The sequence below is a fragment of the Adiantum capillus-veneris genome, chromosome 12 (genome assembly GCF_014529385.1).
Source record: "Adiantum capillus-veneris isolate H3 chromosome 12, ASM1452938v2, whole genome shotgun sequence".
In the NCBI taxonomy this organism is placed as follows: domain Eukaryota; kingdom Viridiplantae; phylum Streptophyta; class Polypodiopsida; order Polypodiales; family Pteridaceae; genus Adiantum; species Adiantum capillus-veneris.
The window spans coordinates 97,265,400-97,280,264 of NC_140942.1; positions in this window are offsets into that span (position 1 = coordinate 97,265,400).

Sequence of the window (14,865 nt, forward strand, 5' to 3'; positions counted from 1 at the left end):
GAATGGACAAGCCAAAAGCGGTAACAAGACCATTAAAACTATTCTCACTAAGATTGTGCAGAAAAAGCCAGACTAGTGAGATTTGAAGCTTCAGAATGCTTTATGGGCATACAGGACAACTTATAAGGTCACTACACGATTGACACCATTTAGGATGGTATATGGCACTGAAGTTGTGCTCCCTATGGAGTTTGTTATTCCAAGTCTCAGAATGGCTGTAGAATATGGGTTAGATTTTAAACACAATCTTAAGAAGCGACTGGAGGAGCTTATCCAGTTAGATGAACTCAGACAACGGGCTATGCTGGAACAGGAGATTGTTCAGCAAAGAAGGAAGCACTGGCATGACCAAAGGATTAAGGTCCGGGAATTTCAGAAAGGGGATCTGGTACTCCTATACTAGTCCAGATTGAACTGGGCTGGGTTTTGTCAAATGGCATGGTAAGACTGAAAGACCTATTTGGATTACTGCTGCCAGGGGTGTATAATGGACCTAAAATCAAGCTCTACTATTCAAAATCTAGAGAGCCTTGCTAGGAGTAGGGTACTGAGGACTTGGGCGCTGATGACCAAGAAATTCCAGAATCAGCTATCTTGGGGCTTTTTTATGTGCAGCCAGTTTCAGTTTCAAAACCAATTTCAGACCACTACCAACAAGACCAAGCCAGGCTGATACTAGGACCAGAACTGTGGGGACATAGTTATCAGTTTTTAGGCAGCCAACGGTCAGATGGAATATCAGTGGTAATCATTTCAATGACGGGTGAAAGACTTGTCCAATGCATATCGGCCACGTTAGTTGCGGTGCACAGAAGTCTAGGAACGGTAACTGGTGGAGCTTTTATGGTGCGAACGCGTATAACAATGAGATGTTTAGGCATTTTTCCTTGCAAATCTCCTGCATGACGATTACCTCTTGTTGTTCAATCGCCATGGCCGAGCTCTGAAGTATCTTCATTGCAACCACAAACTTTATCTTTTGAAGGGACAGTGGATTTTCATCTAACTTTGCCAGTCGCACCTAGGTACGGTTTCGAAGAATCAAGTAAGTCTTCTTCTTCTTCACGTGCTTCATCATCTTCACAGTGTATGGGTAGGAGGAAACTATCAGAAAAGATGCAAGACACTATCGACGAAACCCAAGCTGTTATCACTGCTACAAAGGAAACTCTTCGACTCATTTCGTACAACGAAATTCAACGTTATGTGTTTACTGAGCAAGCTATGGCTCTACTCCAATTGTGGGACTTGCGTGTGGTGCTACAGGCCACAAGGATTGAGTTTGACACAGCCATCATCGGGCAAGTCTTGGACTCTTTCAATGCTGAGGATGGCAGTGCTATGGCAAAAAGTGTCTATCACACCAGAAAGCATTGCTTTTGCATTCCGTATGCCAAACGGGCCCAAGCCATTTGTGGCGACTATGGAGCAGATCAGTGCCGCTTTGAATGATGATGATGCTGCTAGGAGGAAAAGGAAAGCCAGTGCACAAGGGATTCCAATCATAGGACTAGAATCTCCCGTTGCCTATTGATTTGTCGCTGAAGCTGTGAGTCTGAAGAATAACCTGACATATGTGTCAGAGAAGCTTCTTGCCATGCTCTTAGCAAAAAGACTGGATTCCAAAGTCTCTATCAACCTCTACCAGGTATTGTTGCACAATGTGCTTCAGCAAACTACCTAGCTAAATCTCAGAGTGTATTCAAGGCTTGGTATGTTTGGAAATTTCTGTACTGGGCAACTCCTCGAGACTCTCATGATCAAGTGAGAATGGATTGGAGTCAAAATACGTTTTCAGTATCCAAAAATATCGACTTGCTTCGGATGAAGAAGAAACATAAAGTCATTCTACTCCTACTGGACTGAAAAGGAAGGCTAAACAAGATGAACCTGGTAGTTCAAAGAAGCCAAGGACGACACTGACCAAGAGTAGTTCTCTCCTGAAGGAGCTGGAAAGTCAAGTCAAGACAGTGTCTACTGAGAAGACTCCAGTTAGCCAGACTGAACAACAAACTGACCAGACCACTAGTGGAATCAACCAATTAGCAAGCCAAATTTCAATAACCACCAGTACTAGCCAAGACCAGACAGAAAAGTCTAGTCTTGAGAAATCAGCAGACCAGGTTGATAAGGGCAAAGGCCCAGCGTCTCCAAATCCACTTGGCCGAGTCTCCATTCCATATAATGAAGAAGCCCTACACCTGACCAAGAAAGAGAGGTCACAACAGCTACAAACTCATCCACTCAAGGGACATCTTTTGTTGCAAAAATTTGATTATGCTGCATTACCTTATATGTCTCCTGTCACAATCTATGAGCCAACTGATTCTGACCCAGCAACAGTTAATGATGGATGCTCGGTGCTCATCTAGTCATCATGAAATACTATTGTCAACTGTATGGGACAAATGCTGGATGCTGCAGGGTTAGAAGATGAACTAATTAAGGTCAAAGCTGAATTGAGGGAGACTGAGGAGCATATTGAAAAGATGGAGCAAGAGAGAGCATCCCACAACTTGCACCACACTTTCCTTGAAGCTCACTCAGACAGGACCATTCAACAATTAGAAAGTAAGCTAGCCAAGGTAGAGTCTGAGATGCAGATCATGCGGAAGAAAAGGCTAAAGCACAACGAGCTGCTGATAGGTTTGAAACCATGTTAAGAATGAAGCGCTTTGAGTTCAACTCTCTACAGCTCCACCACAATGCTCTGAAGACCACCCTAACAGAAAGATATATTTACAATAACCTGGCCGAAATCTTGAATCCATCAGGCAATGCTGTTTTTTATATGGAAAACTTGAAGTCTCTTATGGAGACGATGCAGAATGATTTGCAGGATAAAGTTGTTGAATATAACAGTGCTCTAACAAATCAAGCTATCCTTGATTACATTGAACAGTAGACTGCCATTGAAGAAGATGAAGATAAGGAAGAAGAAGTAGAGAAGGAGGAGGATGAACCAAACGAAGGGCATAATGATGATGATGATGATGATGCCTCTCCTCCATCACCACCTCCAGGACCTGGTACTCGTGGTACAGGGCCAAATGGAGGAAATCAGTCACATGCAGACCAGCCAGATCAGCATGAAGGGCAAAGGTCAAGCATCAGTAGTAAGAAGAGCAACAACTAGGCGGTATCTGGAGGATGATGATCTTATATCTGATCTAGAACTCTTTCAGTGACTATATGTCGGTTGCTTTCCATGATCAAGAGGCCTGCCAATTACCTACGCATCCCAACACAATACAGCTATTGGAAAGGGTGCCTAAATGGATCTTAACTGCTAACGAGAGAGTAACCAATTCACCTTGGCAATGGCAGTCTACTTCAGATTGTCAATCTCTGGCTATGGAATTAGAGCTTCTGCTGGGAAACAAGCCAACATATAGATGCATGAAGGATGTCAGAAATCAATTGAAAGACGTTTTAGTGCGAATGCAGATTGCTAGAGGAGTTCTAGATCAAAGGGTGCGGACCATTCTTGAAGACCAGGCTGCCACTAAGCAAGGGACCTCGAACTAGAATGTCAGTGGGAGAATAGGCAACTACTCTTCGATAACTATTTCAACTGGTTAGAGTGACCAAAAAAATGATGGAGTAAGAGAACCAGGCTGTCCTTAACTTCTTAGAATTTGTGTCTAATTCCCGAGTTCTCTTGTATGCTTTACAAGCAAAAAGAGGCAGAGTTACCAAGATTCTTTTAGCACTTTACCCTCAACATCCAGAACCAGTCGATCGGCTCACATATTTCAAGATTACTGAAGAACTTTAGGATTGTGGAATGGAAAACTTGGCAAACACTGTTCAATGACGCTCTTCAACTGAATGATATTCAGGAGTTGAAAGAGGAGGTGCAGAGGATTAAACTGTGCATGGGTCAATGAAAAATTCAGATCAAAGGCCTCACTAAGATCACCAACCAATTGCTGCAACTCACAGTGGAGTCCTCTAAACTGCATTGTCGAGAAATTTGCGGTCTTGCCAGGAAAGCACCGGGCTTATGGCTGGGAGAGTTTGTGAGAGAACTCAACAAAAACTATATGAAGGAATTAAACCATAGATGCCATGAAGACTAGGGTTTGGAAAGAAGTGCAATCAAAGAAGACTCACTCTTTCTCTCTTGCATTCACACACACAAAGAAAGAACGCAAAAGAAAATTTCAAAACAATACGAAGATGAAAACATCAAGGCTATGGTCATATCGTATCATGGGTAATATGAAAGGGTTAATGGATGAGTTAATGGCATTCAATCTTGGCTGACCAAATAGGCTACGAATTGTTCTTTGGAATTGTAGTTTTGTGCTTACCATAATATATATATTTTGTCTAGTGATTGGGATTAATTGTGTGTACAAATCCTCTTGGTTCATAGCAAGATAACTACGCTTACATCAAAAGAAAATTTATAGTTTATGAGAGGTAGTATGATGGGATCCGGTGATAGAAGTATTTCATTGAGCCTTTCAGGGCCAAAGAGAAACACTATACGTTGTTGAAAGTGTATTTTACGGCTAATCCATACGTTAATTCTAATAGATTGTACAGAGTGAAAGCGATAGAAATGATCATCATGTGGATTATTCATCTAGGATAGTATGTGAGAAATATAGATACGAGAGAAGTGAAGAGATGAGAATTTTCCCTCCCAAGCCCTATTCTTTCCCGTAGACAATAAGGATACTACGGGGAGAGATGTACTTGTAGCAAAGAGAACCTAAAATTTGTAGAGAGGATGAATTACTAAGAGTGAGAGAGATAGATTTGGTTAAGGAGATAATATTACATATATATATATATATATATATATATTGGATTAGAGATGAAAAAGAAAACAACAAGAAATCAAGAAAACATCAATGTAGAACACATCTTACTTGACAAACCCTTTGGCACCATTATTGATGGAGAGAGAAGAAGAGTGGATAATTCCACTTTGATTGATACACCAAGTGCAAGACCTTCTTTGATTAGAGTTGATCTTCCAAGGTTAGCTTGTTGCAAGAATGGCTAGTCTCCCTCTAGGAGAAAGTGTAGGCTTGGGCTTATGTTAATGGCTAAGTACAATTAGGCATTACTACTCACTCCCTCAAGAATTCCTCTCATCAATGGCTTGAATGCTTGAGTTCCTTCCAAGGAAGAAGAGGTCCCCTTTTATAGGTGAAGGGAACCCCCAAGGGTTTACACAAGAAGAGAGGAGCCAGTGTGAACAGGAATTGGAAAAGTTGGAAATGAGCTGCCCTTGCATGATGTGGGCAGACTGGGGTCCAATATTTTGATCATATCTCCTCAACCGTGGCTCCAAATAAAAACGTAAAAATATGGGCAAAAACATCAGCTCATTAGCTACGATTTTCATTTTTAAATCGTTTTCCAATTCGGATTGGAACCTTGTGTAAAAAATTCATCAAAATAGGGTCCATTTATGGCAGCAAAAGTCTTCATGCGGTCTCCTTAGCCTAGACTTTCATTTAATTCCAAAGGACACCTCATGCCATACTAAAGCATGACATTGCTCCTTGACAAATTTTTGTAATCATGCTTGCAATAATTTATCAAAATAAGTGTATCTTTGAAATCATGCCACGTAGTGTCCCACTAGGATTTGATTCTCTCCTAGTAGCTATTTAAAAAGAAATATAAGAAAAGTATAAAAAATACATAGAATATATATATATTGGAGTTTACCCTAGATATAGGATCTAGCTAGGGTGTGAGATGATAATGAAATAGTAGAAATAAAGAATCAATGCTTTTTGCCCCAAGTTAAAGAGGCGGAGCTATTGATGCTTTTTCCATAGTATTTTCTGATGGTAAAGTAAGGATATGTTACCCTTGAGAAAAATAATAGGAGGAGATAGAAGGCTTATTATTATACTTAAATATGCATATGTACACTATAGGAAATATAATTATGTATCTAAAAAAATACAAGATAGATCTTGTAGCATGCGTTCCCACTATGTACGTCACAGCACGACATCCACCCCCTCTAAACCTGCACATCCTCCGGTATGTGCCACATTGTCTCTTTGTAAGATTAGACCTCTTGTACATCTTCCTTGTCTTCTTCTTCACTGGATGATTCCAGAGCTTCATGTTCACTTTGATCTTCACCTGTGTTTTTCTCTTCTTCCTCATCCATATCTTCTAGATCATTGTCTCCTCTTCTCTTAAACATTTTAATCCTTTTTCCTGCAATGGGAATCTTTACTTCTGTACCATCTAGTTCAGACAAGCTGTAAGTAGCATTTTCATGCACATGCTTTACAACATACGGTCTAAACCATCTTTTTGAGAACTTACGCATGACTGTGTGCTGGTTATCAAGGCTACTATCATACACTAAAACCCAGTCACCTTTGTCAATTGCTTTGCTCCTGAGTCGATGTCGCTTATCAAAATAGTCCTTGTTTTTCAACCTTGCATTTTTGAGTCGTTCTTTTGCAGCTTCAATGTCTCCAGGTCTTCTCTCTAGCTGCCTTATATGCAGTGCAAGGAGATGTTCCCTACTAAGCCCCTCTTGCCAAGGTAGTACATTCCATGTGGGAATTGTATCCTCAATCGGCATCACTGGCTTTTGACCATGCATTAGCTCCGCAGGCATGTAGCTAGTTACTGAGCTATGTGTTGTACGATCAGCCCATAAAGCATATGGTAACAATTTTGGCCACTCACCAACTCTTCCTTCGCAAGCCTTAGCCAAAGCTTTGATGATAGGAGGATGCCCTCTTTCACTCTTTCCATTGCCTTCAGGGTTGTAAGCTGTAGTAAGAGAAAGCTTGATCCCTAATCTAGAAAAGAACTCCCTTGCTTCTTCGGCATCCAGTTCACCTCGATCTGCAGTGATTTTTCCCACACAACCATAACGGCAAATCACCTCATCAAGAAGGAATTTGCACATAGCTTCTGTGGTCTTAGCTCTTAATGCTCTTCCTTCAACCTGGTTAGTTAGGTCCTCTCGTGCAAGAACCAAGTATCTCATCTGCCAGAGTCCTAAAGGCATCGTGACTAGATCCACAACCCATTTATAGTGCATGGCTAGTGGATATGTAGGGTGCAATCCATCACGATGTCGAACATTTGAATACATTTGACAAGTTACACATGACTCTACAAACTGAGATACATCTTTATACATACACTTCCACCAGTATTTTTCTTTCAACTTGGAGAAGGTTGCCCACACACCCCTGTGTCTAGCCCATAGACTCTCATGAAACTCTTGCATGAGCTTTACTTGGGTCTCTTTTTTATATATAACCCTTTGTGGTGTAGCACCCTTTTGTTTAGGATGCTTCCACAAGTAACCATCCCTCAAAAAGTACCCATATGCTTTCCTGCGTATCCTCTTGAATTCTTGTTCAGACCAATCATCCTGTTTTGTTAGAGTACTCAAGCACCTTCCAATAGAAAGCCAATCACCTTCATAAAGATCTTTCAAGAACAATTCAAGTGAATTAGTCATGCAGACATTGTTACCTTTGACATGAGAGATAGAATAGAATTTTGTGCCTACATCATCTCCCTCATCAATCATTTGCGACTCATCTTCATACCTTGCCCTTGATAGCATATCTGCCACTGTATTGTCTTTACCTGCAATGTGCTTAAACTCGGGATTTAAGGACTTAATGTAGGCAATCCACCGCAACATAGCAATGTCTGGTGTTGAGAAGCTTGTAATCATCCCAAGAAGTGGTAGACAATCTGTTTCTACAACCACACATGCACCAATTAGGTACTCTTTCCCACTTTTCAAGGCTGTAACCATACCCCATAACTCTCTCTTTATCTGTGGATAGTTTCTTTGGCGAGCACTTAGTACCTTTCCTCCAAATCTTTCCACATACCTGTGTCCTTCTTTGTCATCTTGCCCTATTGCCCATCCAATCCCTAAAGGACTGGTATCTACTGTCACAATCACTGGCCTTTGACACTCATAGTCTACCTTTCTCAAAGTCGTTACTGACTGGAGTAACTCCTTTAGCTTTTTCATGGATTTTACATGTGCTTCTGTCCATTTAAAATTTTGATTCTTTCTAAGTAGCTGATAAAGAGGATCAGCTACATGTGCATAATGTGGAATCCAAATAACATAGAAGACACATGCTCCCAGAAACCTTCTAACCTCTGTGATGCTAGTGCATGTTTCTTTTATTCTTTGGATGGCTTCTACCTTTGATGGACAAGGTTTCCTACCATATGGCCCGCACATGTGCCCCACAATGAGCACTTCTTTGACACCAAACATAGACCTTTTCCCTGACAATGTAAGATTCACTTCTTCCATCCTAGACAAAATTTTATCACAATCATCTATGTGATTTACCACAAACCTGCGACATCCCTTGAGATCCAAAGCTTCATCTTTGTCACTTTCTTCACATCCTTTGATAGGCAAATCATCAATGAAAGGCATTGTGATTTGAGGAATAAAGTCACGTAAGACCTTATTCATCCCATTCATCATATGTGCAACCGAGTTGGTTGCTCCCTGTGGCAAGATACACATCCTTACCAAACCCAAAGGTGTTCTCATGGTTGTCAAGTCTCTGCTTTCGATTGCAAGCTGAAATTGATCATAACCTGAGTAGAGATCCCCCATTGAGTAGATTGCCCTCCCTGCAAACGCCTCTCCAAATTCATCCACAATTGGACCTGTTCCTACATTTCTCATTGTCACCTTGTTCACTGGTTGCATATCTTGGATGAAGCGTAGAGAACCATTCTTCTTTGGAACTGTGAACCACCTGTTTGATTATGGAGCACAAGAAGGCTCCAAGATTCCCATTTTGATTTTCTCATTCAGTAGCTCTACTAACTTTGGCAAATGAGCCTTTGGAGCCGGAATAGGCCGCAGATTCCAAGGCACATGAGGTATTGTGAAAATTACCATAGGAGCTACAATATAAGGATCAACACATCCTATCTCATGTGGCTCAAATGCAAAAGCCTTACCATGCTTTGAAAGCATTTCTTTGAAGCACTTTGTCTCCTCCTGTGTTAGAAACTCCTCGCAACCAATCTACAACTCTTGAAAGGACTCCTTTGTGAAGGTATGCCCGATCTTTTTAGGATTCCGCAAACTTGGTTGTAAAGAAGCCTGTTCAATCTTTTCCTTGTTGTTGGGTGGTAAGGGTGAAGCTACTGGTTTCACCTTCTTTGCTACACTCTTGTATTTAGTTTCAACATGGACTTCTGGGCCAACTGTTTGGCTTTCTTTAAAGGCTTCTATTACTTGATACATTTCCATAGAGCAAACTTCCACAACTTCATTTTCAAGATGCAAACTAGACCTCATTATAGCATCAAGCTCACCCATAGTATCTACAAAAGAAACTTGTTCACACAAACCCAAAACATTTTCAGTAGGCTTTAGCAACCCACTCTTTTTCATGCCTATTTGTACATTATGCACATATTGCCTCTCATATCTCTTCAAATCTTCAAGTTTTGTAAAACATACTGATCCATTCCTTGTTACCAAGGAGCCCATCGAGAAAGTTTCACCTATTTTTGGATCAAGCGAGACCCTTTTTCTTTCTGTACCACTGCAATCCCGCTTTACAATGGTACTTGGCCAAAACCCATCATTTCTCTATGATCATGAAACTCTTTGCTTACCTTTGGTAGAGGATGTTCTCTGAGGTTGTCACGATTTCTTTCATGGTTTACACAGACTGTGAGAAATTGGACAGCTCGTTTACCATCTTTGCTACGTATTCTAGCATATGCTGAACCATCGTCCATTACCTTTGTTTCCATTCGAACTCCCACAATGTAGGGTTGTCCAAGGATGAGATGATATGAAGATGTATCCTGTACAAAGAAGTTTTGGTCAATCTTTACATCACCTATTGTTACCTTCACACCTGGACATGCTGCATACAATTCACCGGATGAATTGTTTGCCACTTTTACCATCTAGCCATGATCTGTGTCCATCGGCCATTTGCACTTGTTGTAGAGACTCTTTGACATTATGTTTATTTCTGAACCATGGTCAATCAAGGCAACAAATGGCTCTTCAAGATCACCTACCTTGACCAAAGTTTCTGTAGTAGCCCTTGCCCAATGACTTCGTGAATAGTAACTCCTAGGAATATCTTCAACTTCTTCATCATCATTTGAGAAATACACTTGCTTCACTCTCCCACTATCCTACCATAGCTCCATCATTCTCCTTATTTTGCAATTGCATCCCTTGTGTCTTTGAGGTTTCCCCTTCAACCTGTGGACGAGAAACTTCAGCAAGGGTTTGCCTCTTTCTCTTGATAATGTCAATGATCTCCTCATGGAATTCATGCTTTGCAATGCCAAGAACTTCTCCCAGAGTAAACTCAATCTTGCTATTCAAGATCCTTTCCTCCAAGACTTTCTTTAAATCTGTAGCAACCTCAATATCATATTGTAGTTTATAAGTTGGGCCTTTTGTCTTACCTTTCGTTGGCTCTTTCTTCTTTCCTGTTGTAGACTCCTCCATGAGTACTTCAGGTGGAGATGCTCCTTGTGTTGAGGGTGTTTGAGAAGGTATTGAGTCGCTTCTTCCCCCACTTCTAGAATCTCTTTTTGATGGTCCTTCATCAGCATTCTCACGTCTGCGCTTCTCTTCTACAATTGCCTCATTTTGTTGGCATTTTGTAATGTAGGCATGCACTAACAATGAGTCCACTGGATCATTCCATCCTATTTCTAGACGTATGCAATCACTTGCTTCATGTAGAATCTCTTTTGTAAGCTTTCCCTTTTTAGCTAATTGCATGACATTTGGCCAAATTTGACCATGATGGTCACTCACCTCTTCATCACAAAAATGTTCAATTTTTACTCCATAAGTAGCTGCCTCAACTGAAGAGGTGGCATGCTTGGTTGCCATATCTTCAACTAAGGTTTTCATTCCCCCCTTCCCAAAGTTAGTTCTCAAGGGTAGACCTGTCTCTCTTAAGTGGATTTTACCATCCTTAAAAAAGACAACACCTTTTGACAAAGCATAACTAAAATCATCACAATCCCTTCTTACATGGTCTGTACTATCACACCAAATACATCTATTAACAAACCCTTCTTTGGGCTGTTGTCTTTGCCTAGGAAGTGGCCCTGATGGTTGGCCTTTGTCTTCAAGCTTTGCAAACTTCACCTTCAAGTCACGCATTCCCTTCACAAGCTCATCTAGTATGGACTCATCAAACTTAGGAGCGATAAAAGTAGGCTTTACCATTTGTCTAATTCCTGGATAGTAGATTCCGGGGCTTCATTCCATGCGACACCACACAAGCAACATTTCCAAGACTACACCAAAGGTAATTTTTGGTATGTATAGTTGGGAGATGATGAAGCTTGTGAGATTGTCGGCAAAGGTACAGTTTCTGTCAAAACTGCTAACGGAAATGAATGGAAGCTTAAAGATGTTAGGCATGTTCCTTCTCTTCGCAAAAATTTGATCTCTACAGGACAATTGGACGATGAAGGTCACAACATTGCATTCGGAAACAAACGGTGAAAGATCTCAAAGGGATCTTTGGTGGTTGCCAAGGGTGAAAAAGTCGGTACACTTTACTTGTGTACTGTTAGCACGCAACCTTCAGCTTGTGCAGCAACTACAGAAGTTGACAGTGCGGTGTGGCACTACCGACTTGGGCATATGAGTGCCAAAGGAAGTTGAGGTGGAAGGACTTGTAGTGTTTACTACCATCTTGTCCCTTCTTCTTTGTCGTTTGGCAAGCAGTGAGACAGCACCTTCAACCTCATTCCAGTCGGTCTTTAGTCCTTGCTCAGCATCTTTATCTTCAAGAAGAAGCTCCAAATTTTCTTGAAACTCTTTACCTGCAGCTTGTAAGAAAAAATATTTCTTCTCTGCATCTAGTGTGGCCCTTTCTGTCCTAGTGAGTTGTGCATAGCGCCGCTCAAATTCCCTAAGTAGCTCTGTTATTGATAGTCCTTGCTTTGGCTTGACTACCCATTCTAAGAATGTCCTTTTGGTCACTCTCTCCGAGTCCTCCATGAAATATTCCTCCTTTAAAGCTACTTTGAGTTCTTCCAAATTTCTCCCATGCCCATCTTTAATTGCCCTAACATGCTCCCTAATTTCTGGAGCAACAACTAGCTCAAAGCTTTGAATCATCTCACCTTCTGATACGCGATGCAGCTCCATCTCCTTCACATACTCGCGTAAGTACTTGGTTACATCTTTGCCATTGAGCTGATCCATTCTGTTGACGACCGCTTGTATGGTCTTCGTTGCTGAAATCTCCCTTCTTTCCGTAGCATGTTGTTGTTGCATGAACATTGCAAATGCTTGAAACATTTGCATTGTTGCTGGGTCAAAATGCATACCCTGTTGCTCAACATGATCACCCATGGTTCGCCACAAACTCTCACCCTAGCAGATTCGCGTCGGGTTCACCAAAAATATGTCGAGAAATTTGCGGTCTTGCCAGGAAAGCACTGGGCTTATGGCTGTGAGAGTTTGTGAGAGAACTCAACAAAAACTTGATGAAGGAGCTAAACCATAGATGCCATGAAGACTAGGGTTTGGAAAGAAGTGCAATCAAAGAAGACTCACTCTTTCTCTCTTGCATTCACACACACAAAGAAAGAACGCAAAAGAAAATGTCAAAACAATACGAAGATGAAAACATCAAGGCTATGGTCATATCGTATCATGGGTAATATGAAAGGGTTAATGGATGAGTTAATGGAATTCAATCTTGGCTGACCAAATAGGCTACAAATTGTTCTTTGGAATTGTAGTTTTGTGCTTACCATAATATATATATATTTTGTCTAGTGATTGGGATTAATTGTGTGTACAAATCCTCTTGGTTCATAGCAAGATAACTACGCTTACATCAAAAGAAAAATTATAGTCTATGAGAGGTAGTATGATGGGATCCGGTGATAGAAGTATTTCATTGAGCCTTTCAGGGCCAAAGAGAAACACTATACGTTGTTGAACGTGTATTTTACGGCTAATCCATACGTTAATTCTAATAGATTGTACAGAGTGAAAGCGATAGAAATGATCATCATGTGGATTATTCATCTAGGATAGTATGTGAGAAATGTAGATACGAGAGAAGTGAAGAGATGAGAATTTTCCCTCCCAAGCCCTATTCTTGCCCGTAGACAATAAGGATACTGCGGGGAGAGATGTACCTGTAGCAAAGAGAACCTAAAATTCGTAGAGAGGATGAATTACTAAGAGAGAGAGATATATTTGGTTAAGGAGATAATATTATATATATATATATATGTTGGATTAGAGATGAAAAAGAAAACAACAAGAAATCAAGAAAACATCAATGTAGAACACATCTTACTTGACAAACCCTTTGGCACCATTATTGATGGAGAGAGAAGAAGAGTGAATAATTCCACTTTGATTGATACACCAAGTGCAAGACCTTCTTTGATTAGAGTTGATCTTCCAAGGTTAGCTTGTTGCAAGAATGGCTAGTCTCCCTCTAGGAGAAAGTGTAGGCTTGGGCTTATGTTAATGGCTAAGTACAATTAGGCATTACTACTCACTCCCTCAAGAATTTCTCTCATCAATGGCTTGAATGCTTGAGTTCCTTCCAAGGAAGAAGAGGTCCCCTTTTATAGGTGAAGGGAACCCCCAAGGGTTTACACAAGAAGAGAGGAGCCAGTGTGAACAGGAATTGGAAAAGTTGGAAATGAGCTGCCCTTGCATGATGTGGGCAGACTGGGGTCCAATATTTTGATCATATCTCCTCAACCGTGGCTCCAAATAAAAACGTAAAAATATGGGCAAAAACTTCAGCTCATTAGCTACGATTTTCATTCTAAAATCGTTTTTCAATTCGGATTGGAACCTTGTGTAAAAAATTCATCAAAATAGGGTCCATTTATGGCAGCAAAAGTGTTCATGTGGTCTCCTTAGCCTAGACTTTCATTTAATTCCAAAGGACACCTCATGCCATAAGAAAGCATGACATTGCTCCTTGACAAAGTTTTGTAATCATGCTTGCAATAATGTATTAAAATAAGTGTATCTTTGAAATCATGCCACGTAGTGTCCCACTAGGATTTGATTCTGTCCTAGTAGCTATTTAAAAAGAAATATAAGAAAAGTATAAAAAATACATAGAATATATATATATTGGAGTTTACCCTAGATATAGGATCTAGCTAGGGTGTGAGATGATAATGAAATAGTAAAAATAAAGAATCAATGCTTTTTGCCCCAAGTTAAAGAGGCGGAGCTATTGATGCTTTTTCCATAGTATTTTCTGATGGTAAAGTAAGGATATGTTACCCTTGAGAAAAATAATAGGATGAGATAAAAGGCTTATTATTATACTTAAATATGCATATGTACACTATAGGAAATATAATTATGTATCTAAAAAAATACAAGATAGATCTTGTAACATGCGTTCCCACTATGTACGTGTCACAGCACGACAGCGTGAAAAGGACATTATGGCTAAACCAGTCTTGGGACCACAGTATAGAGAGATGGCTGAGATTCTTTTTGAAGCTCGGATCAAAACCAATCAGCCTCTCCCCGAAGGATGGATCCATACAGCCTCGCATTGTCACAAGCTAGCCAGAACTAGGATCACCAAAGGCAGACGTACGCTCTATGATCCCGACACCAAAACGTATCGTCCTCTCACGCCTTATGAAACGGAGATGACCACAGAAAGGTAGGATCAACTTAAGCAGGAGGCCATTTACAGACTCATTCAAAAGGAAAATGCTGGCACTGGGACTTCTCAGACGCCATCCAGGCCAAAGGGTAAACGGAAGGGGGTTCAAGGATACTGGGTAGTTCCATCTCAGAATTTGGCCAAGGATTTTTCCTTCTTCTCGGCTGGAAGGTTGATATCAGTA